Here is a 12,795-nt window from a genome sequence, read left to right as displayed (position 1 = left end):
GCGTACACAAACAAAAGTCAAACTTCAAACAAAAGTCTAATTAAATCAGTGATCCATCATAACTCAAAAAATTCAAAGAGTACACGAATAAAGCAAACTTCAAATAATTAAAACACATGTTATTTATTCGGATATCTGAATAATCTGAACTATCCAAAAATTTTAAAATCCCTATTTGAATCCAATTCAAATATTCGAATAAGAATAGGATCGGATTTTTCGGGTTTTAGTTTCAGTTCGTGTTATGTTTTTTTTTCGGATTTTTTAACACCCTACCCTATTTTTAGAAAGACGACTTTCTTGCATTTAGGCTACCACACTCTTCAAATATGGAGAGCCCAAATGACCCACTCTGGCCGGACTATATTGTCTTAACCGGGCTCACGCTGACTTCAGAGTTTGGCTTGGGCGTTCCCCGGGAAACCATACCATCAACTGCCACTTGACAATCGTTGTGCCACTACAAGAGCAGAACTCTCTGACGTGATACACGGTAGGACGAAACACCTGGTGGACTCTGAGTTCGAACTGACAACCTTTACACAAGCCCTAACTTAAATCCTCTATTAACAATATCCAATAAAAAATAACACAACTGAATTCAATCTTGAGTCAAACCTTAACCTCCTACCACTATTGGTCACATGCGAGTGAAAAATAAAAAGAAATATATATTAATTTTTTAATAAGAGTGATTTTAAGAGAAAAATAAAAATAAAAATAAAAATCTAGATTGAAGATTTAATAGTTTTGTTTTCTAGGAGAGAGGCTTGCTTCTTCGTCATCGTTCCAAGGACAAGCAACGATCTATAATCTTAATCTTAATATTAATATTAATTACCCAGCTTCACTAACGCTAACACTAAAACCAGTCAGATCAAACGATGGAAACCGCCGCAAATGCTGCTGCTCAAAATCAAAGCCAAAAACGATCTGGTGATTCCAACATCCAAGACTCAAATTACTACAAGATTCGACTCCTTCTTAAGGATCTTCGTCCTCACTTCCTTGAGGTAATTAATTCTCTTCTAATTATTATTATTATATGAACCCTAATTTCATATCTGTTTTCGATCTGTTCTGCTAATTTAATTAGGGTTTATAAAAGTAGTTAGAAACTTCGTAAAATAATAATGCCTAAAAATAGACCAGAACCGTATTAGACCCGGTTATTTTACAATAAGCTCGGTTCCCGGGTCCTGAGAATACCACTAAACGGGTCCTGTTTGCTTACAGTTCAGTCACTGCTTGATTCATTGAATTAGGAATCTAGTTATTAGTAAGGGTGCAAACGAGTCGAGCCACTTGTGAACTACAGATCGATAAAAAGCTCAAAACGAGCCGAGCGTTATCAAGTCCGAGCCTTAAACCTTAAATTAAGCTCATTTAGTTGTATGGACCGACTCCATCCTTGAATGGGAAGCTCGTTTAGGCCCGTCAAGCCTTAACGAGCCTGGTGCATTTTTAACTTTTAAGCTATACTGTTATAGTGACTCTTTTGGAATTCTGTGTTCATTTCACGTTGCACAACCGAGCTTTGGCTCATTTAAGTTACTGCACACGAGCTCAAGCCAAACTCAGGCTCGTTTATGGCTTTTCTTAGGGGTGGCAAATGTGACCCATTGGGTTGAATGGGTTGTATTAAAATGTATATAATGGGTTAGAATGGGTCACACTATAAAAAGAAAAGGATTGAAACAGGTCAAAACGGGTTGACATTTCTTGAGTTTTTTATTATTTTTTATTTTTTAATGGTACGAGAAAAATGGAGGAAACTTTTTTAGTTTTTTAGTTTTAAATTCATATTTCGAGTTATGATTTAATTATTTATTTTTTTTGAATTTTTTTAATGAGGGGTTTCTGAAATCTCAACCCATTTTGACCCATTTCAAAAACCCCTCATTAAAAAAAATAATAATTAATAAATCATAACTCGAAATATAAATCAAAAACTAAAAAAGTAAAAAAACTAAAAAGTTTCGTTTTTCTCGTTCCATAAAAAAAACACTCATGAAATGTTAACTCGTTTCAATCCTTTTCTTTTTTTAGTTTGACTCATTCTGACCCATTATATACATTTTAATACAACCCATTCAACCCATGGGTCACATTTGCCACCCCTAGTTTTTCTCGAGAATCGAGATATAAAAAAATCACTTAAAATGGGTATAAATTTAATAAATAATAAACGATCTGGGATCGACCTTGAAAAATGGCTCACGAGTCGAGCTGAGCTTGAGCTTTAAAAAAAGAATTCGAAACGAACCAAGCTCGATCTCAGTCGTACTCGGGCTTTGCTCGTTTACACCACTACTTATTAGTGCATGTCTGTACAATATTCAATTATATGTTTTGTGAAATATGTTTACGGTAATTAAACAAATGTTAGATACATGGCTCATTACACAACATATTTCTTATAACCGGTTGTTAATACATTATTGGTCTGATTGTTATGAAGCATTTGTCAACATGTCAATATACAAAACATTTATACAAATTTTTATTTTCGTTTAATTGCCCTGTTAATTTCTCTTCTTTTGAAGGTTCTACGGACTCCGGATTTTAAGACTTCCAAAGCTGCGAGTGAAATTAATCAACGTAAGTTTTTACTCTTTACAACAATCAGAATGTTCTAAAAGATACATTAAATTCTTTCAATAAGACGGTTTAGAACGCATCATATATTGTATTATGTTTCACCAAAATCTCATTGAAGTACATACATATTTCAGAGATGAAGGTTTTAATGAAACTATATGAAGAGACGACATCAGAAACAAACACTATGGAGAAATGTAAGAACACCGTTGCTGACCACAGTGTCGATGACCAGAAAAAGTCAACAGATGTCAAACCCGAGCCTCCATTAGAGAAGGAGAAAACGGTGACCAGAAAGCCTTCAGAAGAAAGGCCCGCTACAGTTGAAGAAGTGGTAGCACATGGTAGCTACATTGTTGGTGGGTCCGCTTTCGGTTGGAATTTCATCACTTATCCCAGCACTAAATTGACTGCTTATTATGGTAGAAGTAAAGAGGATTACCGTGCAGCGAATCCCATTCCAACTTACTCAGAAATGGTCGAGTAACATACAGTTGTTGATTTAGACAAAGATTACATGTTAACTGCGCAGCGCATCATTAGATGTTTTATTTGTTGCTACTTTTGAATGTACTTTTGATGAAATAGTGTTATCGTATGTAGTTTGCGCCTTTGTTTCCTATATCTCGTGTTAGTTTCTTCTTTTACTGATTTTACACTTGATACCACTAGGCTAACAACCCTTTGATGGTTTAATCACGGTGATAGGTAGCACGTTGTTTGGTCACAACGAGAATTTATTAAAATACTTTCGAAAATTAACACAGGAAACATTAGTTTTAGGACTTATCAAATGTTTCTTAAAGGTTTTGATAGTGCACGTAGTGGAATTTAACAAATTTTCCACAAAGCATACTAACTATATCATTATTTCTAGACATAAAACAACAAAGTTTTATATCCGAATGAAAGGACATCACACAACGTACAATAGACGGAAAGTATCCATCCAACGAAAGAACATCACACAACGTACGATAGATGGAAAGTATCCATCCAACGAGGGACATAGCCGTCTTATTTAAAACTATAAACTTTAAAGCAAAGACTGGAATCAAGAGCCGAGCCGAGGCTAGCCTTTCATTTTAGAACTAAACCAGTGGCACCCTGTTTCTCATCATGTCATCCGTGAAGTAGTTCTGCCAATCTCCGTCCTTAGCCTTCCTGAAGTAGTGTTTGTTTTCAAATGAAAAATGTTGTTTTACTCCATCAACACCACTTTTGTTTACTTCAAGGTTGCTCAAATGCTCAAAACTACATATCTTCACAATGCTTTCTATCGCACCTTCTTTCTCTTCTGGGGCCGTAAAGGGATATCCAATGAACTCCGCAAGTCTCTTGGCGTTGTTCGTAGGATCCTTTTTCAGATCTTCATATTTCAAGAGAAGAATGGTCTCGGGCCTCTCCAAGCTTGCTTGGGAGTATCCCGAGATATGATCCCAATATGGCCCAAGCGCTGAAATACCCTGACAAATGTTGTTAAATGCCTCCTCAAACGGGGCATCTTCCACTGGTGTTTTCGTTATTAGTTTGACGAAATGGTAATAAGTGTCACACCCCGACCAAGACGGAAACGTCGAGGCGCAACCGATTGTTCATCGCACACGACACTATTAAGTGACAATATTTAATCAACTCATTTAAATTCATAAAAAACACAAAGAGTCACATAACTTGTTCATACAATAACCGAATTCAAATCATAGTAAATAACATATTGTTCGTTTTGCTAATATCCTAATAGTCTTGATAACGTTTTTTTTTCTTCAAGTCCTCGAGTCAACCTAAAGTCAAACCTGTAACATTGCATAAATAGAATTTGTCAACACAAAGGTTGGTGAGCAATTTCATAGTTTTTGAACAATAGATATGTAATATGAAATTCCACAACTTGTATACAAAATGATAAATAATAGCAACAATTTAGATAAATGAAATCGTTAATAAGAATACATTAAGACACCTTTCTATAAGGGGATGCCAGATATACTCGGATTTTGTGAATCAACCATCCAAAAGCGGTAAACACATTAGCACTTAAGCATATAAGCATATAACACCAAATCGACCATTTATTTAAGTAAAGTATACAATAAAGTTTGTGGTTTAAGACTCAAGTATAAATCATTTGGATTTGAATAAGTTTGCGATGTCACCCCCAAAATATAAAAGAGTGAAAACGGGGGATGAAAGTACTCACGTTCAAGTAATAAACTTGAAAGATTTGATGATTTGGAGATTAACCGGAACGATGAGTTTAACGAACGAAGCCTAAAGGAGAAGAAGTCTTGTATTAGAAAAGTTGTCTTGGAAGTCTTTAAATGAAAATAAATGATAAGAAATGTAAACAATTTAAAGTTTAAGGTTTAAAATGTAAATATTTAAGAAATTATAATAATAGTCCTTTAAAAATGTAAGTTTGCTCGAAACCGGGTTAAAGTATCTAGCCCTTAATTTTACTCAACCTATGTTAAGTAATAAGGTGGGTAAAAATGCAAGAAAGCAAGTCCCTTTATAATATAGATACTAAAATGGGTTTTAACGAGTGTTCGGGTGGTCGGTTCGGGTCTTGGTGACTTGACCAAACCCAAAGTCAACTTTCCCAAAATAATAAATGTATGAGATAACTCAATAAATCTTAAAGAGACTTAACCAAGTATGTAGTTCTATTGTTTTAAAACTAACAACGTCCGTTAAGCGAGTGTTCGGTTTTGTCGGTCCAAACTTTGTTATAGGATCAAGTTGAATTCAACATTCCGAGTACTTTGTGAAAATAATTAAAATCAGTTTATAAAGTATTTTTAAAGAAATATATAAGCTTTAATGGTTAAAAACACACTTGTGTGTCTTAAGCGAGTAGACTTGGTTTGGTTTTTATCTTGGAATAAGGCCAAGAACGGTTACCGCATGTCCAAACATCATAGAACTTGTAAAATAATTTATAAATAATAATACCAAAGTCTTACATACAAAAAGTCAACAACAAAGTCTTTAAACAAAAGTTCGGTTTCCGGTTCGGATCTTATTTCGGGATAAGACCGAGGTTAGATTCTACAAACCCATAACCATGGAACTAATTAAAATGGTTTTCAGAAACTCAAATCTTACATAAAACATGTTTATACAACTATTTAAACAAACTAGTAAACAAGAGTTCGGCTTCCGGTTTGGAGCTATTTAGGGAATAACCGAGGCTAGTCTCTACAAACCCATAACCATGGAACTCAAAATGTAAAATAGAACTAAGATGCGCAGAAGTTAAACAAGTGTAACAAGTTTGATGGTTAGATGCGGAAAATATATATAATCAAGGACTACTACGAGTCCTCCATGTAGCTTTGTCTTATGGCCCGGACACTTAACCGACCAAGACCGGAGAAATACCCACCGAAGGTACAAAGGGTGCTATTATATATATGTTGTATAACAATCTTCAAGTATAAATAAGTGTTAACAAGTTGATTATAATGTAAGACTATGGTCAGTTTGACTTTGGAAAGTCAAACTGCCAAAAAAATATGAAGAACACCTTTGAATGCTTGAGAATTGGAAGAGAAAGAGATGAATGAGCAGGGATTAATGAAGGAGATAGGGGTGTATATATAGGATGGGTTGAAAGGGTCAAGCACGGGGTTAAATATCAAGGTTTGCATGCAAAAGGGGGGTCAAGACAAGTCACAAAACAACAAAAAAAAGGATGGGGCTGCTAGTCTGCTGCTGGTCTGCACGTCGGTTCGCGTCCGGAAGTTCGTTTTTGATGTATCTTGAGCGTTTTAAGTCCGTTTTCGAATCCGTAAAAGGGTTTTTTCAATTTAGACAAGCGGGAATGTTTTAGTAACATAAAATCCAATATTTTATATATTTGAAATGTTCGGGATATAAATCGGGTCGGTTTACAACATAAAAACAAATACAAAATAAATACAATTTGACCCGAAATCGAGGGATGTCACAATAAGAAACCATGAAATCTTTTGCATGTGACATGTGTGCACATCACACACACACACATATATATTTATATTATTTACATGGGACAAATATATTTATATTACTAAGATAGAGCCCGTACGGTACACTGGTTGTTAAAAAGTAAAATTAAAAAGTTAAATTTAATAATATACATATTAACATATCTTATGAATTCATAAGATATAAATAATATACTAAAATATATAGATTAACAAAAATAAATTGTATTTGCATTTAAAAGTAATAAAATAGAAGGTTGTGAATTTATACCAATTAAGAAAAAGAGAAAACTAACATCAATTAATCCTAGTTGAGTTGGTAAACCATCAACATTTTAAAAGTAAGGCATTAAGGTCAATTCCCACCAACAACATATTTTTCATTTTATCATTCATGAAGGAAAATAAATGGAAACTTGTACACTTGGAGCCTATGTGGAGGGTCTAATTGAATGACAAGTGGAAAATTGTGTTGTTTTAATAGATAGGTAGATTTTCTAATTAATATAAACACTATTTGAGGTTTTGTGATCTATGATGTAAGGTCTTTACAACGAACCAAACCATGGCCAAATCAGAGCTAAGATTGACAAATCGAGGCTCAAAGATGGGACTTGAACTTGTGCAAACTAAATGTGGGAACTTGTCCCATATCAGAAAAAGAGATGAAAATTTGAGTGGCTTATATGTATGGGAGGGCTTCTCTAGTGTAAAGATAAAGCTGCACTCAAGTGGGTTCGCAAAGGTACGCACCCTTACTCGTGCTCGAGCCGCATCTTTGTTTTTAAAGGCTGGTTCAGGTGTGGTTTTGAAGTTTGTGTGGTTTTGAAGTTTGAACAGTTCTGAAACCGTAAAGTTTCTTGTCAAAATTATTAACACAATAGGACTGGTTGCTATGGGGCGCTAAAGGGGGAGGAAGGGGGCGCGGTGGGCGCCGTACACCGTCGCGGGGCGCGGAGGGGAGAGGCGCGATTGGGGTGGCCATCACGGAAGAGGTGAGGGTGGGCCCTCCTGGTATTAAATCGTGGAATTAACATAAAAATTGATTGAAATTGGAAGTGGGTTTGGCTTTAAGTTTGTTGTAACCTGCAAGAAGCTCTTTGAATATGTGGGATTTCTTCAAATCTCTTGAAGATGAACTGGTGTGGATCATGCACATGAAGAAGGAAGAAGAAGTTGGGAGTTTTTGTTTACCGAATATGGAGACAAATGGTAGGGATGGGTGGATTTAAGTTGAGTCGGGTCAGGTCGGGTTGAACGGGTGTTAGAGTTAGGAATTATTTTATGGAAAAAAAAGAAAAAAGGTTGGGCTTCGAAGCCCCCTCACCATAGAGGGGCATTATCCCTTGAGGCTTCGATGCCCCCAGTGCTCATGTGCAGCTGACGTGGCACTGTGGAGGGGCTTCGAAGCCCCAGTCTAGGGATGGCAATGGGTCGGGTTTGGGTCGGGTTTAGGTATTCCCAAACCCATACGCGGTTATAAAAGTCCATCCCAAACCCGTCGGGTTTTAATCGGGTAATTACCCGTCGGGTTTCGGGTTTTTCCATCGGGTTTCGGGTTTCCTATCGGGTTTTGACAAAATACTCGTCGGGTATGTCGAGCTAAAAACACGTCGGGTTTCTACCAGGGTTTTGACAAAATATAACTAATCGATTACAAAGAAGGTTACCACAAAGGTAAAATATCTCAAATAATTCACATAAACAAGTTTTGACAAATAATATATTTGGAATATAGTATATATATAATATAATAAGCTATTGTAACATCTAGGAAAAACCCATATTTATTTTGGACTAAATATGTCAACTTTGAAAGTTGAAGGATTTAAAAATAATTACAAAGACAAGTAATGGGAAAAATAAGATAAGAAAAATAAAGCATCTTATCATAAGGAAATAAAAAAAATCCATCCCACATGGAAAGATGGAAGAAAATGGAAGCATTCCATATGGGTATAAATAAGGAAGAAAAGTTTCATCCCACATGGAAACAAGAAAAGAAATGGAAGCTCTTTATAAGGAAGCAAATTTTCATATAAATGTTTTAATGTGGCTAACCACTCTCCATAGTCCTAGCGGAGGGTGCGAAGCACCCGACGCGCACAGACTCGGACTCGGGCGATGGGTGTAATGTGGCGTTTTGATGGCGCACTTTGCAATTCGCACGCTCGCATCGCCGCGAGTCGCATAAGGGCCGCTTAAGTATTTTTGGACAAGGACTGGAAATGAAAATATGAAAATTTCGTTCTTCGCTATACGCGAAGGATCAAGCCTCAACATCTTCGCGATACGCGAAAGACAAAAGACTTGGACCAACTTTGGAGCATCTTCGCGATACGCGAAGTTGCGGATCAAGGCATCTTCGCGATACGCGAAGTGGCATTTCTGCATGCGTGACACGTGGAGACACGTGGCAGCACCTGGTGACACTTGGCGACACGTGGCAACCCTACTGATGACTCAGCAAAGCTAGCGCACATTCGCGTTACGCGAAGCAGCTTCGCGATACGTGAAGATGCACGATTTCAGGTATAAATATAAGGATGTTCGGCAAATTCCAACTCACACCAACCACTTCACTTTTTGCATCGTTTTGCGTGCCGACCTCGAAAAGCGTGCTAACCTTGAAAGGCGTGCCGACCTCCAAAAGCGTGCCAAGCTCCGAAGCTCTGACAGTGTAAGCTCTGTTACGTAATATAGAGTAGAAGTGCCGCTCGATCAGTCATAGGCATATAACTCCAAATAACCGTGTGAGGTAGGGGTTCTGTTTAATATTATTATATTATTATAATAGCTTAGACTATAGTTGGGGGTATAGCCCGAACCTTGATTACTGATAAGCATAATATAACTTTTCATAAGCAAGGGTTATAGATAAATTATTGTTTCTTCACGATTAAGAAACGTAATCATTTTCATGCAAAGGTTATAGTTAAATAGTATTTCATAATGATTAAGAAAGATACTACTTATTCACACAGGTTATAGTTAAAGTAATGTTTCTTCTTGAAGAAGAAACCTGGTATAAATGTTTCTTCCTGAAGAAACCTGATAAACAAACAAAAGGACTAAAGGTCCACATGTTTTATACAAACAAATAAATTATCAAGGTTACAGCTATACAAAATAGACTACGGGGTCTGAAGCTAGATCGTAGATCTAGATATTTATACAAATGTTATACTCGTACTATAGGTCTGAGATAACATCCAATCAATCAATCTGAAAGCTGAAAACAGAAACAGGAATCAGTAACAGAGACTGGTTTACAGACAGGGGTCAGTAACCGAAACAGATCAATAGACAAAAATCAGTGTCAGAAACTGATTTACAATCATATAAGGTGAATACGCCCTAAACTTTTACAACTCTTTTAGAGTCTGAACTGTTTACATAGGATTTACGAATCCTTAAAACTTTGTGTTGCAATAATAAGAAACGGGCATACTCAAATTAAGAGTATACATGTGTCTGGATCCATACATACATGGTGACTCGGAGTGCCCCGAGGCCATGCATATCATCAAACATGCCTCTGGTAGTCTACAAGACTGATCAGAGAAATGATATTATGTATATGATTAATTGTACATGTACTTAGGGTAATTGTAACCCAATTGAGTTGGGTGCCTAATGAGTATTGTCACAAAGGTATTGTGATTGTTTACACACTGGTATTATTGAGTCAGCGTCATTCACCGGCTGTGTGCTGACGTATTTTTTCCCACATTTCAGGGAAACTGTAAAAGAATAGAACTGACAGGCATGACTGATAGAAGATCGGAGATATAGTCATTAGAGGTGATCTGATGGCTCAGATATCTTTTCAGAATGTTATTAAAAAGGCAGATATTTGGAATATTAAAACGGGTGTTCAATTCCCGATATTTCAATATAATAATATTTTATCTTAAAAGACTTTCGCTGATATTTTACAATATTCAAACGGGTATTCTAACCCGACATTTTATAAATGAATAATATATTTTAAAGACTTCCGCTAATAACCCGCAACTCTGATATATTTTCAAAACAGATACCAACTAACGGGCGGCGCACCCAGGCCCTAAGTCGGGGTGTGACAGCTATATCGGGTACATCGGGTATATAATCGGGTAATGGGTCTATGTTATCGGGTAATCGGGTGGGTCGGGTAATCGGGTATATTAGAAATCCCAAACCCGTCCCAAACTCGCGAAAAATTTCAAAACCAATCCCAAACCCGTCCCAAACCCTAACGGGTAGGGTATTACCCTTCCCATTTATGTCGGGTTTCAGGTTTTCCCATCGGGTTCGGGTTTCATTGCCATCCCTAACCCCCACCGTAGCATACAGCCTAAAAACATTAAAGAATTTAGTTGCTAGTTTGAAACTAAAACTATAACATCAATAAACACAATAATAAGCATTGAAGATGATTGAAGATTTTTGTTAACTTGCAAGTTTGAAACCGTTTCTAGTCAAGATATTACACACAATAAAAGGCATTGAAGACGTATAATGCCATTTAATTTTCATTTGATGGATGAGTCGTGAATGCTCTAAAATCGCACCTAAGGTTTTCAAATCAAAATCAATAAGCATTGTATTACAAGTCTAACCTAAACGTGGCTCAACTTGTGTTGTATGTGTTTATTGTTATTAAAGTTCGGTTTTGCAATTTCGACTTTAAAATTCCGGGTAAAAAATATGGTTGGCTAAAAATAATGAATTCATGCCTATATTTATTTGTTCAATTCCTAATTTATTTGTGTATTATACATTCAAGCTAATATATCAGGTTCTTAAATTACTATAATCCAAAATAAAAATAGAAATTTTATAAGTTTAGTTTTGTCAGTTTGAATTACTTAAATTACATTTTCTTTCAAAAGCAACCCAAATGTCCCAATAAAGACTTAACAGGTTAGCGATTATTGCTATTGAGAATGATGTTTTATAGACCATGGATTACAAAGAGTTAATCGAGAGCTTTGCTTCTAACAATGCTAGAAGTCACGATTCGTTTAAGTAATGTAGTTAGATTATTTTGCTAAAAAAACTTTTGTTTTGTTTTATTATTATTATTATTATCACATTTGTCAAAATTATATAAGAGTTTTAAAGTTTGTATTTTAGACCTTTTTTTTTCATGTCACATGCTTATTTATTTTTTTTTCTCAAAGACGGCCCTAAAAGGTAACCAATGAAACCGACACTCCACGGAGGAGACGTCCCGAGGCGAGCACCCTTACATGTTTAACAAATTTAAACGAAGTATGTGACTTACTAGTTAACTTATATATATGTAAAACAAGGCAATACGTATTGTTTACATGTGTAATTCAAATGAGCAATACAAAGCGAGAAATATTCACGTCTCCAAAAAACATCAAAATATTAGTGATTAGTTTTGTACCTTACGCATGGACAGTTGTACGTTTCATAGAGTGTGAGATTTATTCACGCGTTGATAGTTTGTACGCGAAATGAATTACATTTGTTATGCGTGGGTGTTCCACCGAAATAGATATATAATATGCAAATGAAATTTATAAGGTTGGGTCCATAGCTCAGTGGTAGAGCTATTGACTGCAGATCAATAGGTCACCGGTTCGGCCCTTACCTTAGTTATTATTTTTTCAACTACTACAATATAGTCCAAGGACGTGGCTGACTCTTCCGGATAACATAAGAAAAAGGCTAAAAAGGCACCTGGGATAAGATTGCGAAGATGGATAATTCTCTTGCTATGTCGTAAGTCTCGATGGCTAAACTAACTAAAGGGGAGGTGGGAAGCCGGTTAAAAATTCGGTTTTGGTTGGATGCTTGGTTAGATGAAAATCCCTTAAAAAACCTGTTTCCCAACTTGTTTTCTTCGGAAGACGAAAGTTTTTAAATCTTGTGTAGTGGCTGATCGTTGTGTTGAAAGGGATGGGGGAGTATATGCTAAATTGGAACCCAAAAAAGCAGTCTGCTTATAGTTATAAGTTGTTAATGAACTCATGGAGCTGTTAGAGAAATTTTTTTATTTCACTTTCAAAGGAGGTCAAGTGGATTTGGGGAGGAGATGGGTTAGCGTCGTTTTTTGTTGTTTCAGTGATAAACTTTTATATCCCCCCCCCCCTAAAAATAGCAATTTTGAATCGAATAGTTAGGTCCCTTTGAAAGCGAATGTCTGTCGCGGATCGAACACGAACGATTTATATCTTGAATTGACCAAGTAATCCCGCATGCCAAC

The 12,795-nt window shown here is 36.1% G+C and overlaps 1 protein-coding gene across 1 annotated transcript in view; it reads left to right on the top strand.

The window, feature by feature from the left end:
• Nucleotides 1–952: 952 nt before the first annotated feature.
• The window catches only part of LOC143629058 (uncharacterized), a 134,132-nt gene continuing 122,289 nt past the window's right edge, over nucleotides 953–12,795 (top strand). The window contains exons 1-2 of the mRNA XM_077098436.1: nucleotides 953–1,013; nucleotides 2,547–2,601. The gene's annotated coding sequence lies outside the window, so the exon portion shown is untranslated. The remainder of the gene's footprint in view (nucleotides 1,014–2,546; nucleotides 2,602–12,795) is intronic.

This window comes from Bidens hawaiensis, unplaced genomic scaffold, assembly GCF_021521415.1.
Source record: "Bidens hawaiensis isolate Kalapana, Puna unplaced genomic scaffold, B.hawaiensis_p1.1 tig00005142_1, whole genome shotgun sequence".
Classification (NCBI taxonomy): domain Eukaryota; kingdom Viridiplantae; phylum Streptophyta; class Magnoliopsida; order Asterales; family Asteraceae; genus Bidens; species Bidens hawaiensis.
The sequence above is the reverse complement of the archived record's forward strand: the minus strand, read 5'-3'. Positions and strand labels throughout refer to the sequence as shown.